This window comes from Tyto alba, unplaced genomic scaffold, assembly GCF_018691265.1.
Source record: "Tyto alba isolate M040663 unplaced genomic scaffold, T.alba_DEE_v4.0 Super-Scaffold_41, whole genome shotgun sequence".
Lineage (NCBI taxonomy): Eukaryota > Metazoa > Chordata > Aves > Strigiformes > Tytonidae > Tyto > Tyto alba.
In genome coordinates, this window is record NW_024881317.1 from 5,881,598 (window position 1) to 5,904,879 (window position 23,282).

Genomic DNA, 23,282 nt, shown 5'->3' on the forward strand with positions numbered 1-23,282 from the left:
TTTGGTAGCATACAGGTTATAATGAACTCATGAGAAATAACAACAGCAGTCTTTTTAATGCACGTTACTACGCTGAACAAGGAATTTTACACTGTGGGCTACATTCTCAGCTGGAGTAAATTGCCATATCTCTGATTTCCTCACTATACGGCAGTCTGGTTCTGAGCTCCTTGCTTAAAAAATTTGAACTCTTATTTTCAACAGTTCATATAACAGAAGAGGATCTGGTCTGGGTTTATTATGGTGCAATAGTGTGTAAATATTAAGGTCATCTGTTATTTGGAAAAATGCATGAATTAAATTAAAATCAGTAACTCCAATCCCACTCTGTATCAGTAAAATCAATAAAGCTGTTTCCATGAGCACTGTGAATATTCATGTCAACAATCATAATAAAGCATACAGGAATGTAAGGCAAGCATGTATGCCAATTTAGAGACAATTTTAGGGGCGGCATTGTTTTGGGGATCTGGTGCCGTAATTCTTCTGCCACAGCGTTAGCAGAAAAACAGCAAGTAAAACTTCAATAGGGAGAAACAGCTCACTTTTATTATGGAGTAAACTGGGGAGGGGCGGAGAGGGAATCCCTCTTCCTCAGCAAATGTCTTAGATGCTGAAGTAGAAACCACATTTTTTTCCCCTGTGGTTTCACTGAACTCCTGTAAACTATAGCAGTTTCTTCAGCAGGCTTCCAATTTCTCCAGCAATGCTATAAATTTTGTTGGGAAGATGAAGTCCTACAGTGCAATTAACTCCAAAAGTGGTACAAAGCAACAGCACGCAGATACGGGGCTGCAGTACTTAGCACTTAACTCTGAAATTCTGATAAGCCCTATCAACTCAGGGTTGTGTTTAATGTTCACTCCTGCTTATATACTGAAGATACAACCTAGCGGTCACAGTGTTAACACTCCCCAATATCTATTACAATTAGTTTTTGATTAAGAGGCCTAGCATGGCTTTTGAAGCCTTTTATGTTGTGTCAAATGGCTAGTGATGGAGTGAGATGCACAGACACCTCCCAGTAACAAAGCATCTTGTAAAAGGTTTCAAGTGAACTATTTTATCATCCTAATGGAAACCAGATGACTCTAACTCCCCCTTTAATTTCAACTATTTACTGAAGAGTCCTTGTTTTGAATTACTTAAAGATTTATTCCAAACCACTATCTCATGCATTAAGAATCACTAATAACAAAGCCATTCTGAGTGGAGCAAAGCTTTTAAAGAATGTGACTATGCCATTGCATTTATTCTTAAGTTTAAACAGCGTTTTTTAATGGCTTTCACGTTTTTATATCTCAGTTTATTTTCTTGGTGCGTTTTTTTTTTTTATTATTATTTTTTTATTTTTTATTTTTCTTCCTTTAAATCCCAAACACATTTTTCTCCAGACGTTTCCAGTCGGTGCTGCAGTTTCCTGCCCTGCTGACAGGGACAGCAGGCTGGAGCTTGGATGGTGGAGCTGGACCTGTGCACATGTTCCTGCATCCCGTCCTCTGGAGAGTGTCTATTTTGGATCTCTTCGTTTGGTTTAGCAGAGGAATGATTGCCAAATGAGGGCCTAGGGGGAAAATCATGTCCACCATGCACAGCTTCATTATTTCCGCTGAGCAGGAAAATTTTCAGAGGACGAAAGTGTCGCTTCATGTTAGCTGTTCTGGCCTGATGGCTGGAGTCACCCCGGCTCGGCAGCTCTCCCCTGGAAAAATAGGAGGACTGGGGGGGATCTGCTTCCTCTGACCTTGCCCACTATCTCTTTCAGGCTCATCCTTTCCTCCCAGCCACATCACTCTCTGCATTGCTGCAGAAGGAACCCTGAAATAACTGGGATTAACTGGATTAGTGGTGCAAAGCGAGTCTCCTTTTTCTGCTGCTGTGGTATCTGCTGCCTGAGGTGCAGACCTCCCCATTTCCGTGGAGGCTAGCAGACACACAGAAATTGCTCTTAATGAGCACGACCATGAACTGGTTTTCATCCCAAAATGTGACACTGTTATTTACATCTGTCAGTATTTTACCAAGCTCTCTTGCTCCCTGTGGACACTACCTTCTAAGATGTTTCAGGCAACACAGCTGCAATATTCTTTTGCCAAAATGCCCTTTTGACTCAGTCTATAAAGTTCTTCAATATATATTTTAATGGCATTAAAAGGATTAAAGAATGGCATAGTTAATTAAAGATAGATTTTTTTTTTTTTTTAGGGTGAATTTATGAGAAAAAGAGGGTGAAAAAATACAGCTGTCCAAGAATAAGAATAGGTTGTATATTAAAGTGTAGCCATTAAATGTCTTGAGAACCTTAGCTGTATTGAGTAAGGAATTTGGACAAATAGAAGATGTTTTATTTCTAAAAATGTTAAGCAGACTTTTGTTGCAATGCATGCCAATAACTATTGACCTTTTGTGACCATGAATCTCCTGAGCCACAGAAACAAGCAGTTAACAAATCAAACATCCACTCCAAATGGAGACCTCTTCATCCTTCATGGAGATTTCTGCTGTGTGAATATGTATTTTCAAATCTAGATCAAATAGAGTCCTTTAGTACCAACTTTGCATCTGTTGGTCTTCAGACAGGACCAGAGTTCATGGGATGTGGGGAGGGAGGGAGTGAGGTGCTTTAGGCGGGACTGAGCTTCGGGTCATACCAAACAGGATGCCAAAAGACGAGGCATATTTGGCATATAGTTGTATGCATCTTAAAAACATTAAAGACTAGGATGTATCTACAGCTTGTCTCCTCTTATTCTACTGTAATAAGAAATATTTTACAGTGGTGGATATAACATATATTAATTAATAGCTCACTATCAATAACTAGACTTCAATATCATGAAGTAGATCCCATTTGACAAACAGGGAACAGGTACCACAAAATAAAATGGTCCCATGCTCATGAGATGATAGAAATGTCGTTAATTCTCAGTTCTTTAGCTAAGTTATTAGGCTGAGTTGCATTGTAAGCCTGAGACTGTCTATAAACTATATGCACACATAAATACTTCTGCACTTGTAAAATCCATATGCTGGCATACAGACATGGTGACTTCTGCATGTCGTTAAGAAAACTTCAATAAATTACATTTTGGTAAAAGTCAGGGAGAAAGGCTCTTCTCCTGCCAGCATAGCATGAAGTTTGTGTTACATCTGCAGGTACACAGAAGACTCCTGGTTCTCTAAGTCCATCATCAGAAACTCTTTCTGTAGCAACATGACATATTCCATCTATTTTTCTTTGGCTTTCCTAATATGTCCTCTCCTATTGCTCTGTTCTCTGGATGATTTTAGATATTTTTACAGTTTTACTCAATGTTCAGATAACACTATTTTACTTAATATTCAAAAGCAGTATTTTTTTTTTTAACAGTAGAAAAGTGTAATATTTATCTGTAGAAATATTTTTCCACATTTCCCCATAGTGTGAGTACCATGATGATTATAACTGATACATTGGAAATTCCATTCCTTTCTAATATGCAGTTCTATATGCTTTGTACCATTTTTAGTTAAAATAATAATTAAAAGTTAGAAGCCAACTGATTTGTGTCCATTGAAGTTTACATTATGAAAATATGCCAGGAGAGATGTAATTAGTCTCAGATCTGGCTGCCTTTATTTCCTAGCCTGAATGACCAGGGACCTACTTACAATCAAGTCAACTAGGACTAATTGTGGACCTAAGAGAGAGGCCTGGCTTCATGGTAATTTTGGTATTGGTCTGGAATAAACAGATAGGACTGCACAGGAAAACTGCTGTTGAGCTGACAAGCCAAAAAGAATTGAGAAAAAAATCTCACTTTTTAGGATGTGGGAGAGAAATTCTGAGACTATATTTTAGAAAAAAGGTGTTGGTAAAACTTTTATCATTGGCAATTTAAAGTATATTTCTTAGAATCAATAGGCAGCTCTAGTGAGTGTTGATGGAATGTTAAATTCAAGTATTCATACATTTTAATATATTTCCAGTAATGAATAAAGGGAGGAGCTATCTTTTATTTTTATTTTTAAATTTTTTAACCAGATTTATTTGGGGATGAAATCAATTCTTTAAATATTTTATATTTTACAGAGTTGTCAACAAGACAACATCAGTCTGAGACTCAGTTGCAGAATGAACAGCTGTGCAATACTTTTTTCAGCGATTCAAATAACTTTACTCTCCATGAATTAAAAAATAATTTGTTCATAAATTGACAGAGAAGAGCGAATGAGAAATGAATGCCTTAAAATCAGGCTCCTCCAGGTTTAATTTTTAGATGCTTTTAAAATATTGGTCCTTGCCCTTTCCAAAGTTATATCTATTAGCTATTTTCCTAAGCTTGCTGTAAACTGCCAGTTTTCCTCTGTGTTAATTATTAATATGACCTGTTTATGTACCAGTTATCCAGCTAACCATTAATGTCTGTTTACTCATTGATGACCTTTGCAACTACATGCCAGGCTCTTGGCCAGTAAATGTCAACATTTTTTAATAACTTAAAAATACTCTTCATAGTTTAAGATTATCTACCTAAATTTTTTTGTCATGAAAAACAAAAATTAAATACTACTTATAATTCATAGGTGTTTGTACAAGGCTGTTTCAGCCAAATGGCACAGTGAAAATGAAAGAAAAAAAATCCTCACTGATATTCTTTGCTTCTGGTTTTGTTTTCAAATACATTACAGCAGGAAAAAATATAGGTCCATCAAGGAACCAAAATAAAATGTTTTTCAAAAAGAATTACTGTAGGTAAATCTTCATTTTTTTTTTCTTCAGATTTTCCATGTTAACCTGAACACAAATAAGGTATGTCTTCCATATACTCTACTGATTGTTAAAGGCTACACTGGGGACACAATTGGATTAAAGCTGAAAGTAGTGACACTAATTTTTACCCATGATTACAAACTCTGTGTATATTTTTGCTCACTAAATGTGCCTAATTTAAAAAGACAAGCAGTATCCCAGGATGAAAAAGAATTTGAGGGCACTTCCCACTCAAATTGATGTGTAGGATGGCTTCATCCAATCTCCTATGGAGATAAGTTGAACAGGCAGGTTTCTTCTTCCTTGGTCCACTAACATTCTTTCCTAAGAAGAGCCTTGAAATATTGTCTTTGTGATTACAATTTGCAGGTCTGAAATTGGCTTCCTATTGAAATATTTTCAAATATTAACATCATCCCAGCCATAAGTAATGGTGATGGCATTTACAGAGATTACAGATTTGATATATATGTAGGTATATGTTCACATTTTCTCGTTCATTGGAGTTCTAACTTCAGTAAAAATTAGTTTTTTTTTTTTTTTTTCCTAGTTACAGCCTTGACCACTTGCTGTGACTGTCACTTCATGTCGAATTTATCATGCAGAATGTAAGTTGTAAGGCTGAGGAGCAATCTGTCATAAACCATTGTATCAGTAATCTCTGAAGGGGTTTGTTTTGGTCCTGGGTGGGAGGTAAGCTTTCTAGATTTCTACCCTCAGTTGCATAGACAATTTGGGCTCAATATTATTGTTTCAAAGGGATTTGCCTGGGCTGTAACACATTTACTTAAGCACTGTGCTTCTATACAGGATGGTTATACAGTACTTCAAGCATATAAATGCCTTTCAGGTTTTCTGTACTGAATGATAACTCACCTTGTCTTTCTTGGTGAGGTAGGTAATAAATAGAAATCTGGACTGTAACTGAGACATTCTGACTTAGTTAGATCTTCCGGTGTCCTGAAAAAGACAAGTAGACTCAATTACCATGCCAGCAACTACATAAAGATTGTCAAATTAAATCCAAAAACCTATGTTTAAATAACGGCATGACAAAATCTGAGAAAAGACAAGAATATCAAGCTCTTCTGACATTTTGACCTGAAGTTACAGCACTGTGGAAACAAAGAAAAATACTCTTTAAAACATGCATTATTATCTTGAAAGACAAAGGGGCAGGACTTGGTCAAATCCATTTTATCCTAGAGATTTGGACAAATGGTGCTGCAGCCATTAATCCATGCTGTGATCCTGCTTTTGATCGAGATAATTCCACTGTTTATTTGATAAACATGTAAATATATGACTAAAAGGGAAAAAAAATAATATACTACACTTTCTGGAGAGTCTTTCAACCAGCACCTTAATTAAGCCGCCAAAAGCCTTGTGAGTTGGATAAGTGTTACACTGAATTAGCGTCACCCACCAGTGATATGGAGCTATCCCAAGGTTCAAGCACAACAGCTGTCTAATGGTGTACAGTGACACTACACACCAGGGTAGAAACCGAAGAAGCATACCACATCCGATTGAAACTGCAGGGAGACCTGAGAGAGAATTTAATTATTTCTGTTGGAACTTCTTCAGAACATTGGCTTGGCACCCCGGTCTTGTAAAGCATGCCGTGGAAACCTTAATGAGCTGCAGTTGTAGAGGGTAGGCTTTCTTTTAGATATCATTGAAAGACAACAACTCAGCACACCTCAGCATCAAGCTAGAAAATTAATTCAGTGCTGACTCAGAGGACAGTGCATAAACCAGAATTGTCAGCACCATTCCTTGCAATAACTAGGTCTTCCTTGGAGGTCTCTCATCTAAGACTGACCTAACTTGAAACATCTTAGTTTGTGAGACAAGGGACAAGGCTCAAATGTAATATTCCTCTGAGAAGTGGTGTTCTGCATTCATTTGCTTTTATGTGCAAAACAATGACATATTTAATCAGAGCTTCCTGCGCCCCCCCCCCCCCCCCCCCAAGATGCTTATTATTTATAGGGAGCTGTTTACATTTTCCAGATAAATATGTATTCGTAGTCTTTCCAAGCTATCTAATGTGCTCTATAGATCAGAACAACTCCATTTAAAATTGTTTTTTAAAAACACAAATTATAATTTGATAGACTGGAACAGCTCTATTGGTTTCATAGATAGCTGGGCATTTATTTTCCACTATAAAGATCATAATATTTACCCAATGGACCAGAACAGCTCCTTCTTGGCCTTTACTCCCTCTATTATGCCACGATTATTTAAATACAGATTCTGCTTGCATTGCTTATTTTGTACCCAAGTGGTTGGGGATCACCTGGGTGAGTAAGTAAAAGGGGCAGGGGTTGTCTCATGTGTCCCATCATCTTCTGAAACATTGTTTAAAGATCTAGATATAACAGGGAGAGATTAAGAGCTGATAGCTTCCGTGACTATTTTATTTATAATATATCGTTCAGTTAGCCATCTAGTTCAGTGGGAGAGTGGGTTATTCAGTCATGTGTTCTGTGCATTGCAGGTGGGAGATATTTTAAGTGCCTATATGCTGACAAGGTGAGTGGTTAGGGCATGATTTTGTTATATACATATATATATGTGTGTGTGTGTGTGTATGAAATACATATAATAATTTCCATGATTATGACTTTCCTGCTTTATTTTTTTGTGACCTCAGAAGTCAGGGGCATAAATCCATACTGTGGGCATATGCGCTATCTTGTTATTTATTTGTGGAGAGCCAAGAGTGCTTGATACCATATGGACTGCAGCAGAGGAGATACATGTTCAGAAGCACTTCCTAGTGGTATAACGGAGATGTTACTGCCACAGTGGTTTCCTCATGTGCGGGAAATGTTACCTCAGACTTTCAAAAACCTGGGGATTGATTTACCCACCGAGGAAAATTAACAGCTATCATTGTCATCAGTGGGCATTGCTTTGGAATTCCCTGATGCTAAATGATGGCCATTTACATACATTTTACGTGTCCTTTTATATAACTTAATTCATAATCTCTGTTCCCAGATTTAAAAGAAACATTTTATCTGCATCATATTCCCTTATTTTTGAACAGGATTTATTCTTCCTTTAACTTCTTTTAATATTTTTGTTTTATAATGAATTAATACAGAGAATCAAATGTAACCATTATGAGACTAAGAGCAATACATATCCAACCCATTTTAACCTGTGGTGAAAGATATGATCCAGCAGCTTATTCCCTTCTCTAACTTATTTTTCTAGACTTTGTGTCTCCTTTAGCCAGTATGTCCTCACAGATGTTGCAGCCATAGAATCAGAGGTAAAGACCATATTCGGTGTTCATGGTTTCCTTCATTTAAGAGGTTAATCAAAGATGTTGCATGGTATGATTACATTTTTCACCTACATGTGATGATGGCTGAACTGCAGGATGGCTAAACTGTTGAATTTCTTGTTTTTCACATTGTACGTTTCATCCAGCTCTGTGACTCCTTTCTTTCACAGCCCCTTTCTTCAAAGAAAATGCCCTGTCAGCAAGTTCCCAGTTCTCTGTCATGTTCTGCTCATGCCTCCCCATATTCAGCTGGTTCAGTTCCAGCTCCACTACAGGCCTCCAAAAACACAAAATATTTTCTTTCTTCCAGAAAGCTCATTCTGATTTATATCCCAGATGAGCAACTTGAAAAGCATATGAACAGTGAAACTTAGTTTGGGTTTTGAAGTTATACTGAGTTACAAGAACTGAAATTTCCTTCAGAGGCTGTGTAGCGTGGGTTTTGAGCCAAAGGTATTCTCTGAACAAAACTACTTAAGCAAAAAATATTTCCTGATTGAAAAAAGCATGGATGAATGTCAAATGTTTGAGTTGCAGAGATGTGCAGATACAGGAGAAGTTACATGGTCAGTGCATGGTCAATCTAGCTGTGGGCTGCTGATAAAAGGCAGTTCTGGCTTTAGTTACATATTCTTGCAATCTAATTCGCATTTACACCAGTTATCTGACCAGATTAACCTGATTTAGAGCTACTATCTTTTCTCTCCCCCAATAAGGTTAGTTTTCATATTGTTCAGTGATCTGGCCCTGATGAGTGTGCATTCACACAACTGCCAGCACTGATAAAATGGGGACTTCAGGGACATGAAGCCCATGGTGAATATGAAGATGAGACTGGCAGAAGCCTGGGCATGAGCAAAAAGCCCCTGTCTGGGCTCAGTTTTGGCCAGGACAGCACTACAGTCATGGAAGTTGAGTTCCTCCATTAATGTCTGTCTAAGCAGGGTCATGTCAGGGTCTGTTGGAGGGATCTCATTAGAGGTCTGTTTTTTCTTTAAAAGTCCTTGCTTAGTATTTCCCTTACTTTTCCAAACACCCTGAAGTAGACAATACATCACAATGAGGTCAAAGCAGAGGAAAGGCAAAAAAAATGAATCCCAGCAGCCCCAGAACAATGACAGTTTTCATTTATTATCTAGAAGTCATGTGAGTTTTAAAGTCACCAATCATAATCAAGAGAAAAATGGAGCTAGATGCTTGACAAGGAAGATGCTGTCTGTGGCAACATAATATTCAATTTACTGCCAAGGCTACTGACTTCTGAAGCAATAGAAGAATAAGTGAAATTTACCTCAAAGGTAACATGGCATTAAAATTACACTAGCTATATTCAGTTGTCTTTTTTTAAAAACATTTTTGCTGATTTTATTTTAGTCCTTGAAAAAGTAAAAGTTCTTAAGGCTGTCTTGGAGCCATACCATGAAAAAAAATCTTAGGGTATCAAGGGTGCAAAGAAAAACCTAAAACACATGCCTACCAAAAACCAAGGTTATGTTGTCTGCCTGAGATTGCAAACAGCCTACAACAAAATCTAAACTGCCCCTCTGGCATTAATTATATTCTACCCTGAAAGCAGCATGCTCTTGTTGAAGTTTTGGGTGGAGGTCCTTGCAGAATGAGCTGAGGGCATTGAATTTCCTTAATATGACCCTGCCCCATTCCTACGCCTATATATTGTCTATTTAGGGAAACATTCCACTGTCCTTGCTCATGCTGAGCAGTCCCGTAGATATAAATCATTCTGCTGTGAAAGCAGACACAATTCAGCGTGACTAACGGACCCTTCTGTGCTGATGAACATTAATGAATGTGGCATCATATATGCTTGTAGAGCTGAAATCAGTGGGACTACTCATGGAGTAAAGTGCTACTCACTGTGAGTAAATGCAGCAACACAGCACCTATGGATAAGCAAACTATTTGGGATAGGAATCTGCCAAATAATAGAAATACACTTTACTGAGTTGTATGGTTTAATTAAGTCTTAACTTATATGTTTATGTCAATAATCACACTTCACAGTTGGAAGGATCTGTAAGAATAGTAAGCCAACAGAATATATAGGTGTAGTAGTATAATATTACAATGCGGGACTGCCTTTCTTGAAGTGATTGTCAAACACGGTCCATACGAGGTAGTTTTTAATGCTCAGCAAGTGGTTAAATTCAGCAAACTTAAATATTTTTCAAAACAATTTATATTTATTAATGGCTACTACAAAATCCATTTACCCATAATCAAGTGAAACTTGAAGGTGCTGGCTTTCTTAAGTGCTGAGAGTCAACAATACTAAAGTAAATAGTGGAGGACATTCCAAGATAGTATTAACAGAATTGATTTATTGATGATTGCACAATGGGAGGTTATCTTTTGTTAATTGACTCTGTAAATAAGCTCATAGGCGTCTCAAGCGAAGAAAAAAATCTATTGCTCCTAGAAAGTCTACAGGGTGAGTTAGCTATGCCACTCCATAAAGTGTCTGCTCTGCTGTAAAACTCCTTGTGGCTGGATAATGGCCGAGAGGCATTTCTAGCAACAAATCCCAGTGGGTGCTCATGCATACATGGTAAGTGACACTCAAAATGTTCTTGGCTTGAACTACCCTGGATGTGAAATAATTTATCTTGGATTTCTTAGAAAAAGACAAGCATAGAAAAAGGAGGAACTGTCCTGGCACTCAGAGATACATTTACAAATCAGGTGGAGTCCATACAGCACCCAGACCTGATCTTGTACTATTTGATTCTTCCAGGTGATATCTGGAAAGTCTACTTCTTCATTCTGACCCAGGACCTGCCTGTATCACCTCAGACCTAAGGCCAAATCATTGCTCATTCATTCTAGATATGCTACTAGGTACCTCCCCATGAAATGTTTTACAGATGCTTAGATCTTATTATTGCTTCACTTTGGAGTTCTGTATCTCCACCATGTTCTCTTCTGGGTTGAGCAGGGCATCGCCCAAGTTGGGTAACAATTTTACCATGTCCTATTCTTGTTATTACTTGTTTCAGTACATTTATGGTGAATAGCAGGGACACTGCTTACCCAGGGGCTATGGCTTGCCTTGTTCACTAATTTCTAGACTTCTTGCCTGGACAGCCCAGTGGAGACAATTTGGTAGCCTACTTTTTCCTGCTTTGGTTTCTATTTTCTTCCTAACACTATTTCTTTCTCTTTTTTTTGATCCCTCTCTGCTCTTGTTCTCTCTGGTAATCTTGTTCTCATCCCACCCCAACCCTGTCTTGACATTAGAGAGCCATAATCAGTTTGAATGTTCTATTTCACTTGTTGTAAGATCCAAAAGGCAAAGTCCTTTGCTCCTAATTTAACAGTCCTGAGCTGTGACCGATCATAATTTCTACTGTTGGCTGACAACAGCAAATAGATGGGTGGAACAGGATCACTGTGGCCACAGAGCTACTGTGCAGGAACAACTCAGTAGAGCATTTTTATTCCTGACCTGTAAAACATCATGAGCTTTCAAAGAAATTAGCTTCTGGTCGGTGACCCTTATGAATCACCTGCACTGAGTCATGTTCCTTTCTCTGTCATATCAACAACCTCAATATACAAAAACCAAACAACCCCCACCACTTCTCTAGGAGAGCACCCAGGCTGTGGGAACAAAGGCTCTGCTGTTTCATAATCTCAAAAACAATTAAGACATCAGATTAATAGAATCTTTAAATGCTTTAGCGGATGCAGGTGGAATGCTCTCTGTTTGCATTACTATAAAGCCTATCAGCACTCTTAGCATTAAAGGGCATGAGGGAAAATAAAGTATCAAGGTTTCAAACAAGACCAAGCATGAAGTATTGCACTAAAAAGAAGATTAAAAAAAAAAATAGCACATGTCATTTCTTGTACATCTAGCTTCTGAAACTTCTGCTAGACGTCACTGAAGCCCGAAGTTTACCTCTGAGAGGACAGGGAATTCCCTTCCCTCATGAGATGTATTTCCTTTTTTATCTCCTTCTTCTTGTTCCTCAACACAAAATTACATTCAGTGGTTCACTTAATGACTGTTATGCCCTTGGTTAATAGGATTTCACTGCAGTTCCTATCGTTTAGCTTGGCACTGGAGCACAGTGTGCATCTAGTGTTAGCTGGGTATTTTAATGTGCTGTCTGCCTGGAAACAGCATGAAAGACCATTCTCCCAATATTCTGAGTAGCAATCCTTTGAATTACCCTGGCTCAGGTAGAAGAGAAGATCTTGTCTAGAGGACTCAGATTTCTGTGCTGGGATTGCAGCCCATGCAAAGTTTAGAGGCCATATCCATAAAGATATTTAGGCACTTCAACAGGAGAGAGGTGCCTGAATACCTTCTGTGGGACTGGCCCTAACTGTATGTACCACACCTTCTTGACAGCCAGGAGTCAGAGCACTGACCTCGAAAACTGAGGGGAAATGCCCACTGATTCAATTTAAAACAGCTGCTGAATTTTTGTGGGACCTGTGTAATAAAGTTTTCTGGGCAGAAGCCCTGACTAAAGGGAAACCTTTTTTGGATCCTTCAGTTGGGAGGGAGTGGTAAACTTCATTTATTTTTCCCCCTTTTTACAGTTGAGGAGAAGAAGATTTTCATATTTTTATTTTCAATCATCTGACCTGTCGTGACCCCTCCTGTGCTCTTTGTGACACCAAAGAGCTTTTCCATTCTTCATTCCATCACTTTGGGCTCTATAAAAAGAGCGACAGTGTTGAGGGATTTCTGAACAGACTGTTTCATTCCTGTCACTGTCCCAGGAGGATTAGAAGTGCGGAAGCTTAGAGTTAGGATCATACTTCCCTCTATCCATATGCCTGGCTCAGGGGCAACTGTCTTTGTGTAGGAGGCCTTAATATTCCTAAGGCAGTACTTGGGATGATGTGTTTTCACATCACTTCTCTTCCTCATATTCGGTACACTCTTCCTTGTATGAAATCAGTAATCCAAGCCATTCTATGGAAGCATCAGTGACTCCCATTTACGTATTTGCCACCTTTTCTAAGAATGTGTTCATTTCATTGATCCCATGTTTCAACGCAGCAGTTGTCCCTGCCATTATCCTTGACCTAATCATAGCATTTAGGGATCCATGTGTCTCATGGTCACAGATGAGCACATGGACAGAAACTGCCTTACAGACCTACCCATATAGCTCGCTTTAGATCCATGAGAATGGCGTGTGAAATTCCTATTAGGTCCAGTTTCTTCTGAGCTGTGAGGGCCAAGATAGTTGTACTTCATAATCTGCTGGAATGCTTCTTCGCTGGCTTGGCATAGCTGGTCCTGAGGAGAGAAGCGGGGGGAGAGGATGTGCTCCAGCCCTAAGATCAGATGTCGGGCACAGGTGCTGGCAGCGGAGCAGCACTGCAGCCCCCCTGCTATGAAATCGCAAGCTGGCCTCATTCTACGGACCTTCTGAAAACAGCCGAAGATTGTGTATCGTGAGTTATGATGGCAATATAAAACTGAAAGCTTGACTGCATCTGTTAGTTAAAAATCGCTGTGAGAGCTTGGGAGGCAGCTAGCTCAGTGTTTTAGCTAAATCTCAAATAGGGTGGCTGCACTTTATCTTCCTAATTAAACTCCCTCTTAGTTTTTGTTGCTCAGGTTAATTTTTACTTCCCCTTTCTCTTACATGCTGACATGGATTAGTGCTATTGATGGAGACACCTATTCACTGTGTAAACTTTGAATTTGGATTCATATCTTGCTCTCTTCCTCAAATGTTGTAAGGTCCTCCAACATGGAGCTGCCACTTTCTGTCCCAGGGGCCACATGTCTGGGGAGGAAAAGAGATCTCCTCTCACAGTGGGCAAAGTTTTAGTTGACTGGAGACATCTGTTGAAGTAAAGTTGGCAATTTTTCTCAAATGGGCCAAGATCATATGTAAATACTGGTACTGCACATCCAGTTTTGTACTTTGAAGTGAAGAAGCAGCTTTATAGACAGATACAGGACACATATAATCTTTTACACCTTCATTTTGGTAGATGGATGTGCTTTATTCTCAGAGTCTGGGTGCTCATAAATGTTCTGTTGTGTGCTATTTTCTCATCTTGTTTCACAAGTGAAGTATCTGGTCCTGTTCCTGGGCAAATGAATGTTAGCCATCTCCTTGGTTTCCAAAGGGCAATGTCAAACCTAAACGAGGAAGAAGAATGGTGCTGGGATGAGACATTCCTAAAAGCCTCTTAAGTGATACAGGAAGGAGCATTCATAAGTGTTCCTCTTCCCTGTAAGACACTAATGAGTCAGTCCTTAATCACAAACTGTCTACACAGAGCTACTCTCCTGACGCAAGAGCAAGATTCACCTCTGCAGACCTTTGAAATAAGTCCTCTAGGCTTTCTTGCTTCGGTGGGAGATAACTGACCCCAGTAACCTTGCTCCTCTCCAAATCATGAGCTCATCCTATGGATGTGAAGGGATATAGTATTCCTTTCACTTCCTGTCTTAAACCCTGATTTTAGCCTTAGAACAGCCTGCCCAGGAGGTTTCCATGTGTCTTGTCCCTCTTCCAGCACTGGGAACGCTCCTGTAATGGGCAAAACGATCCTTTTACAGGTCATTTTGAGATAAAGGGTACTATATAAACGGAAGTCCTTATTAAATCAATAAATAATAACAGTTAGCTTCTTGCTGTTAGACATGCTAATTCTCACCTTAGTTGCCACATGCACAACATGGCATTATTTTTCTATTTCTTTTATGTTCTTGGTGGCTGAACACACTATCAAAAATTATTCTTGTAGAAATTTTTATGTTGGCCAAACGTTTTAAACATAGGAGAGGCCTTGCAGAGTTGAAAAGGGAAACTTGTCTTCCTAATAACTCATAGCTGTTGTGGCTACTATGTAAATCTCTTTATCCAATCAATCAGACATGAAATAAAATACACTGACCTGATGCTTGGCTAGCATGTAAATTCCAAGTCACATGAGGCCTGGGGAGTTATAATGCAGAAGAAGGAGTTTTCATTCCCCATTTGTAAGATGATATCTGCTGGGCTCATTAAGCGAAAATATTTTTGGGCCTGTGTCTTACAAGGTAAACTTGCTCTATTGTGCAGAAGAACATTCACTGAAATAGCTAACATGGATCATCTGATGACATTAGCTTTGTAAGTAATTTCCATGATGTCAAGGGTACACTGGAGATTAAAGGGGGATTAAGGCCTACTTGCACAGTCAAAGCATCACAGTAAATTGACTTGACTTGGCAGGCTGCACCTAAAGTTGGCAAGTTTTCACTAACTAATCATATAAAATCCAGGTTTGTGGTGTTAGTTAGACTACACTTTCACAGAGGCCAGGAAACGTTAAGCTTTCAAGGTGGGAGGTTTTAGGAGCTAAAGGAGGAAAAGGGAGGGGAGACTGTCAAGGAGACTTTTGCAATGTCAGGGTGCCAAGAGGTGCTAAGTAAAATAACGACCCAGTTTTACTGGAGAAGGCTCTGCCTTTCAAGAGCAAGCTGGTTGGATTTCTACCCAAAGGGCTTTTCCTCTAGCAAAGTTTATTTTTTCCCACTCTCTTGCTGTCACAAAATGCAATCTCCTCTTAAAGGATCAGACCCTGCACAGGAACTTCACTGAATAAAGATGAGTTTATATTTTAAAAAGGAAACAGCTGGATTGCAAAAGCAAGGGAGGTAGGCAGCTCTTGTTTCATTAGCTAAGGGAAACTCAGGGCCCCAGAGGAGAACAACTGGGAGAGAAGCCATGACAGAAGAAAAAAAAAAAAGGGAAACAGAAGATCATAAAGAACTAATAATGAAAAATGGAAAGTGAGAATGAGCCAAGAAAAACAGGCAATAAATAGATTAAAAAAAAAAAGGTGGTGGGGGGGAACAGAAATGTAAAGCAACCAAGCAGGAAAAGAACAGAGCAGAGCAGAGAGTATAGATTTTATGGAAATAAATAATTCTGAAATTTCTCAAGAACCTGATGAAAAACTGGAAGTGTCTCATGGCTAATCTCTTGATCTCCAAACTGGTGGCCACTTCAATATGAAAATGAAGGAGGAGCACTGTGTATAATTGCCAAGCAATTTGTTTGCTGCTTCTGCTGGAAAAAACAGTGAATTTGGCTGGACAAGAGAGTCCAAGCTCCATCCATGCTGATGAATTAAGGTTCTCTAAGAGCCGCTTATAAAAAAATGTATCTCATGATTGTTTAGAAGGATCCAGTCAACTGTTTATCTGTTCAGTAATCACTGGATGATGAGTTGGAGGTAACCTGGGTGTGAGACTGTGCATAGTGGGAGTCTCTGAATGGTTTCAGATGAAGAAAGAGTAGAGATTGAAGGAAGAGGGGGCTAGGAAGAATAACAGATACTAGTCTGTCCTTCATCTTCAAATCTGTTCATTGTGATAAAATATATAAACATGGCCAAGTCTTCATAGTCCAAGACAGAATAGATTTTTTTTTTCAGATGTCCTTCAATTAGATCCATAATAATCTGCAACTTTATATGGTTTACAGACAACACTTTGCCCAGCAGAAATGGTGCTATTCTTTAAATTGTGCTGTGCTCATTAGGTTTTAATAGGAGCAGTTGTTTAAAGGGTGGGTGGGGGCAGGAGGGGGAATGCACTTGGTGATGCATAGTGGAATGTACATTAATCTTGTTAATGACAACACAGTTAATGGCTGGCAAAACATTACTTTTGAATTAACCTTTCTCTTGTGCAGGCTATACTTGAGAAACAGAGCCAGGACACTGAAGATACAAGGAAAGTGCATGAAGACAGGGATACAGGATTTCCTATGATTTTATGTTGTTCTTAATTAGGAAGCATATTGGCAGCAAATGCTAACATGTGTTGAGATGTTTAGCTGTAGCCAAATAAATGTTTTCTATTACAACTCTGAATTCTTTGCCTAGCCAGAGCCCATGCTGTTCTGTTCATGTCTTACAAAATCCCTTTATAAGTCATTTTGGGGGCCAATTTTCTGTTGGCTTATACAGCAGAGTTACTTTGAACATATGCACTCAGACTCCAGAAGGGTCGTTGTCCTCACTTTTTTTTTTTAAATTCTAATTTTTTTTTTTTTAGTGATAAATGGGGAAGCCCTTCTTATGAAATGCTTCTGTAACCCAAATAAACAATAGCCTATACTGAGCATGCTCATTTAAAGAAAAAAAGTAGGGAATAAATATAACTGGTTTTCTCCAGTCACATGTTCACACATAGGCTGAATGAATAATCCATAATGAATCATTTATGTGACATTTAATCTCTTTCTCCTGTTTATGAATGGTCTGAAAATACTTTCCTGTTTTTTGGTTTTTTTTTTTTTTTTTTTTTTTTTGTTTTGTTCTGTTTGTCATTTAAAATTATTAGTTAAATAATTTCTGATCTGGCTTGTAGGTTATTTGAGAACAGTTTGCTATGAATAGTCACAATTTATAACTCCTGTTAATTCAGTGATGTGAACACAGAACTAGAGTCTGACTTGAGTAGTGCAAGTCTTGTGCAAATGGAAATTTAGGGTTTTCCCTTTGCAAATATCCTGCTACATTTACTTTAATTATTATGCAAAATTTTTCTTCGTGAACTAGCCACCTCTAGGTAGGAAATCTGATTGATGCCTCCCCCCTCTGTGTTTGAGTCTTGTATGGTCAACTTATTTTAGTAGAGGTTGAAGCTTTCTGAAGCTGGTTATCAGACAGTATGATTCCCATATACCATTATAAGTTATAGCTCCTGCCTACACAAATCAAGTAGAACAGTTGTCACAAAGGGCGTATTTAAATGAGAAGGGAATTTATCACAGTCTTCTGAGTTGCTGTATTAGCCTTCTCCAGGCCCAGTGCTTGCTCTGGTGGAGTCTGACATATTATTGTGTGCTCATGGAAGAAGGGGCCTGATTCCCTCCTGCAAGGTGTGGAAGATCATCAGTCCACAGGTGCAGAAACACTGTTGATTTCTCTTCTCAGAGGGTTGGGGTGGAACGTGCTGAGTTTGGTTTACACCCATTTCATAATATCTTTGCATTCTTCTGTTTCAAACTGCTAAGTTACAAAGGTGGAGAAGATAAGACATATATCCTCTTATGAAGAGCCCCAGTGTGTCACTATTAAAGCACTCATCCTAATAAAGCCTTCAGAACTAAGGTGAAAGAGAAAGATGGAAGAGAATACCCTTGTGATAAAGACTCTGTCCGGATTCAGGACATCCTTCATCCTTTCTGAAATAACAGAACCACTACAGAAAACTGAAGTGACTTAACATATAAAAGCAGAGTTACAGGTGCAGCTAGCAGGAGTAACTATTGGAGGACATAGATAACCTAAGTGACTAAAAGTAATTCTGGCTAGTAGGGAAAATATAGCCACTAGTCACTAAGACTCTCCATGAGTCTGGGCAAGCTTCTTCTCCTTCCCTCAATGTCTGGTAGCAGAAGAGATGCTGGTGGTCAATAATGCAATGTTTTGAGCTGTGAGACAGTAAAAATTGCTTTCACAGATTTCTGTGTTTTTTAAGATTATGTATATGAATTCATAACCTGGGTTGATGAAGATTTTTTTCTTCAGACCATTGCATAAATAATTCAAGCTAACTAGTCTCAAATAAAGTATATAAAAATTATTATGAATGTAAGCTTCTTATGTTTATTTGTGCACTGTTTGGCTTCCATCATATTTTGATTCTAAGGTTTCGTGTTTTTTTTATGATCAGGAAGTTCTTTTCTTCCCTTAGGTGTTCATGAAAAAAAGAAGGAAGAAAAGGATTTATCTGCCATTACTGTTTTGTATGGACTCCCTTTCTGCTAGAGGGGGAAAGAAGGTGCTCAGGGATTGACGATTAACTAGCATGTATGAAAGACAATAAACAATGGAGCTAAAAATAACTCACAACCATATAAGTATAACAGTTGTTCTGTGTTGCTGCAAATACCAATTCATGGTGAAAAGAAAGAAGACAAGTTGCAGTATTTAATTACTTGTGAATGTGATTAGCTGCTTGAAAACTTAAGGACCATATCATATCAAAATCCCATACCATAAAAAGAAACTTGCTCTTAATTTTCTTCTCAAATTGGACCCCATTAATCACCGTAAAAGTTTCAAAACCATTTGGCTGAAGAACTCAAATAACAGGAGGCTTTCAGGAGGTCATGCTCTCTGATAGGCATTCTTGACCCTCTGTTGTCTCAGTTTCTCATCTTCTGGCTTCACTCTAGCTGTAGTAACCTAACTGTCTCTGGGCTAGGTTGTTCTGTTACCAGTGTGAAATCCTCCATGGGCTCATGTTGCATTGGACTGGACTGTTCAACAGAGCATGCAGGAAACAGAAGTGGCACCAGCAGCTCAGCCGTACCTTAGAGTTCAGCTTCAAAGAAAGGTAAATGTTGCAGTGGGGTGTTTGTGAACCAGCAGAGCTTATAAGTAGACCTTTGGGTTGAGGCTGACATTTAAAGGCTTGAGGCCTGATGTAGAGCAAAGAAATGTCAATCTTTAAAAGAGTGCACTGGGCTGGTTAGTAGGAAGGAAAGCCAAAAGAGTTTATAGGCATGTCTTAAAGTTGAAGTAAATGTATTTCATTCCTTTGATATGAGCATGTTTCTTGATTTACCTGTGAATGAACGTCATGAGCTAGAGTTGGTTAACAGATGCTTGAAATGACATGGGGGAAGCACAGAGACTGGGAGGCTGGTTAACATTTGACTGAGGGCACATAACATGTAAGCCTGACATATACTGGAATTAAATCGTCCCATCTGATGTGTTGGGAGTTGGGTTTCCATACTTGTTCTTGTGGCTCAGAGATGCATTTGAACCATTGAGTAGTTATTCACACCTAAACCTTTTTAGGATAACCCATTATTCTTATTAACAACAGTGGGCACTACCAGGAAGGAAAAAAATAATATTCTTTCCACAAAAAGGTAAAAACATAATAGTGAATTAAAGTTCTAAATGATAGGACTGTTAACATAATGCCTTTTGTCTAGAATGAACTATAAAAGACACATATATACAATGGAGAAAACCCTGTAAATGTGTAATGGACAAAAAAATATATATATAATAAAACTGTTGAAAGAATGCATTTTCTCAGCACCAAGGCTATCCATAAAATTTTTACAGTTTTCCACTATATAACATTATCCTTCATAAAAAATGATATTTAAAGCAAAAAGGTTGGCAAAAGAAACAATTGGTAGTTAACGGAAGGACGGGATTACAGCACTGTGCCTTTGCTGTGAACGGTGGAATAGAAAATGAAAAACATTTGGGGCATTATATGAAGCCCAGCAGTCATGCTCCATATGGTTTGAAGAGTTGAGCAATGCCTGACAAAGATTTTACGACTTAATTTTCTTAACATTGAATATTATTCCTTCAATCTAGACCTCCCACCCCATTCCTTGTCTTAAATTTCTCCTGTTTTCGAGACAAAGAAATCAGTTTTATTAGTATGTATCATTTATACTGAGTTTAATCACATCTGGTTTAATATGCTGTTTTGTTACCAGCATGGCCTTTCTGAGGAATGCCCTGTAATCAAGGTATTGAGGAAAAACTGAGGTAATCTGGTCCCCAGATCCTCTAACAACTTTCTGTGTGACTTAATGCAAGTTATTTAATCTCTTTCTATTTCAGTTCCCCATCTGTAGAAGGGGAAAAATAGTACTATATATCAGACATTACCATGATAAGTTTTAGGATAAATAGCTGGAGTCATCTGTATAAGAGAGCAGGCCAATATTTCTGGATAATTGGATTTGGAGCACAGGACTTCCTGGCTACCAAAGCTGTGCTCAGACAGATCAGGAGGTTAAAATTTCATCTCTTAGTCCTCATCATGACTTTCAAAAACAAATACTGCTCCCCTCTGTCATAAAATACAGATTGTTTAGTTAATCATTCTCAGTCTACGATCTGCTGATATGTGTGCTGCCATCAGTAGAAGGAAGTCCATAACCTTCCCCAGAAACGCATGTGCATTATCCTTATTTTTATTTGATTTTGAAATCATTTGGCACATCTGGGGATTGGGACAAGTTGTATGTTTGTAATGACACACACACTCATCATGAAATGAGAATTCTTGTTGTAAAATGCACAAGAAGAAAGTATATTTGTATCTCACCTTCTAAAAAAGTTAGGAGGCTCATGGAGATCTCAGAACTGGTACACAATCCTCTATGTAAGAGGCAAGCACCATGTTTACTGCTACTACAGATGACCTAAACTGAAAAATTCAGACCTAGACAAAACCTTTTAAAAGTCTGAGTATTCAGATGTGCAATCTTATCTTGGATGAACAACTCAAAAGGCACTACTGTTGTCATTTATTACATCAACTCACATACTATGCAATACAAAATAGACCTTTCCTGAAACATCACTTTTCTTTTCATTTATTTTACTTCACAGTGAAAGGCAGCATTCCTCTAACCCTTCTCTTGCTGCACCTGAGTGCAGATCCTCACATGTGGATCTCACATGCAGTGGTATTTCAGATGGCATGTTCTCTATTAAGTGGATAGAGTATCACTGGTGGTATGTTTTATCCCATACACTCAGTACACTGCAGAGCACTCAGCTGGTTAATATTTCATTTGGATTCTTTTCTCTTTTCTTTCCAACTATCTATGTAAACTTTAAGACAGCCAGTCTGGTTTTAGGAGATGATTTCCTCGCTGTGGATTAAGGATCCATTTGTGAGTCACTCTTCAGGCACTTCAGAAGAGTAGATTTCAGACCTGAAAGAATGTATTGCAAACAGAATAATGTGCTTTCAAAATTAGCTCACGTACCAAATTATGTATTTACTTATTACAACTTAATGGCTTTTGAAGAAGCCATTAGGCTCTATTACGTAAATAGTATGTATACCAAAATATGTATTTAACCTAGATAGGGCAGTTTCCCATTGTTGGTTTTCCTTCATTCTTTACAAAGTTTTATCTTCATGGCCTTTTTAAAGTCTATTATTCTTGAAGAAATTGTCCTCCAGGAGATTGTTTCGGACAGTGGCTGTTGAGAGGGCAGGGAGGAGAGGGGGTTCCCGAGTTTTAATGTGTAGAAAGGAGGTATAGCTGTCAGAGTGGCTAATAAGACTTTTCAGACTTTGGAGTGGAGAAGGTAGAAATTAAAATATTATTGAGCAAAACAATTCTCTTAAAGTGAAGAATCCTACAGGGATCTGTATCATGATCCCAATTTAGGGAACAGGACAGTCCTGTTCCTGTATCAGACAACTTTTATATTTTCACATTGGGCTGACTGCAAACCACCCTACATCTCTATTGAAAGAGGTGCATAGAAAAGAAAGAGCCCCTTCTCTGCTCCCACAGCCAAGGTGCAGGACCTGCCGATGCTGGAGGCACCCTGCCATGGCGGGATGCTCAGAGGGCCCCGTGCACCCCTAACCCCTTGGGATCAGGATTGAGTCTGACACTGCAAGTCCGGTAGTTCAAAGGGGCCTTAAATTGTGCTGGGATTTCAGGAAAAGAACCTCAACTTTCTGTTTGGTTCTCCATTTGTATATAAATATGGAGAACTGGGATAATGATCCTTGATGGTGGTTTTGTAAGGATCAGTTGATTGGAATGGAATTAATTGTAAGACTATCAAATGTGAGAGGGCTACTAAACCAGTTCAGACTGGTGGAAAATAACTGGGGAAATAAGTACAAAGAGGTGAAAACTTCTGTGTTTCACTGTTTAACTGCTATCTCCTGTAACTGGCACGGCAAGTAAACCATATATCTGCTAATGTTGCAGGTGTACTTGCAGCTAGCTCTGAATGGAAAAAATACTTGTAAATAACTGCTCAGTTAAAAAAAATGCCAAAATTTACATTCTGTGTTATTCTCAGGTGATTCCACCAATCCTAGCTATGTTTATCAGTTTGGCAATAATAACAAACACATATCAAAACTGCAAAAAAAGATGTTATCTTCCTCAAAAAATGCAATGAGAACTAGCAGCTAAGTGCTAAAAATGCAAGTGTTGTATGAAGCCTTGTAATTTGGAATATAATCATGAAGTGCAGAGTGAGAGAGGGAGTAGGAGGCATTCCTGGCACTGGGCAAGGAAGAAATGAATGATGGACACACAGGGATAACCAGTATAAAGGGAGAAGTAAAGTTTCCTAAGTTTTAATAGAATTTAATATAGACTTAGATGTTTTTGTGGGCTCTGAAAAGTTTCTCTCTATATTAATCAGTCTATTAAACCAATACTTCTGCAAACAGTCTGTGCAAACTCCTCAAGT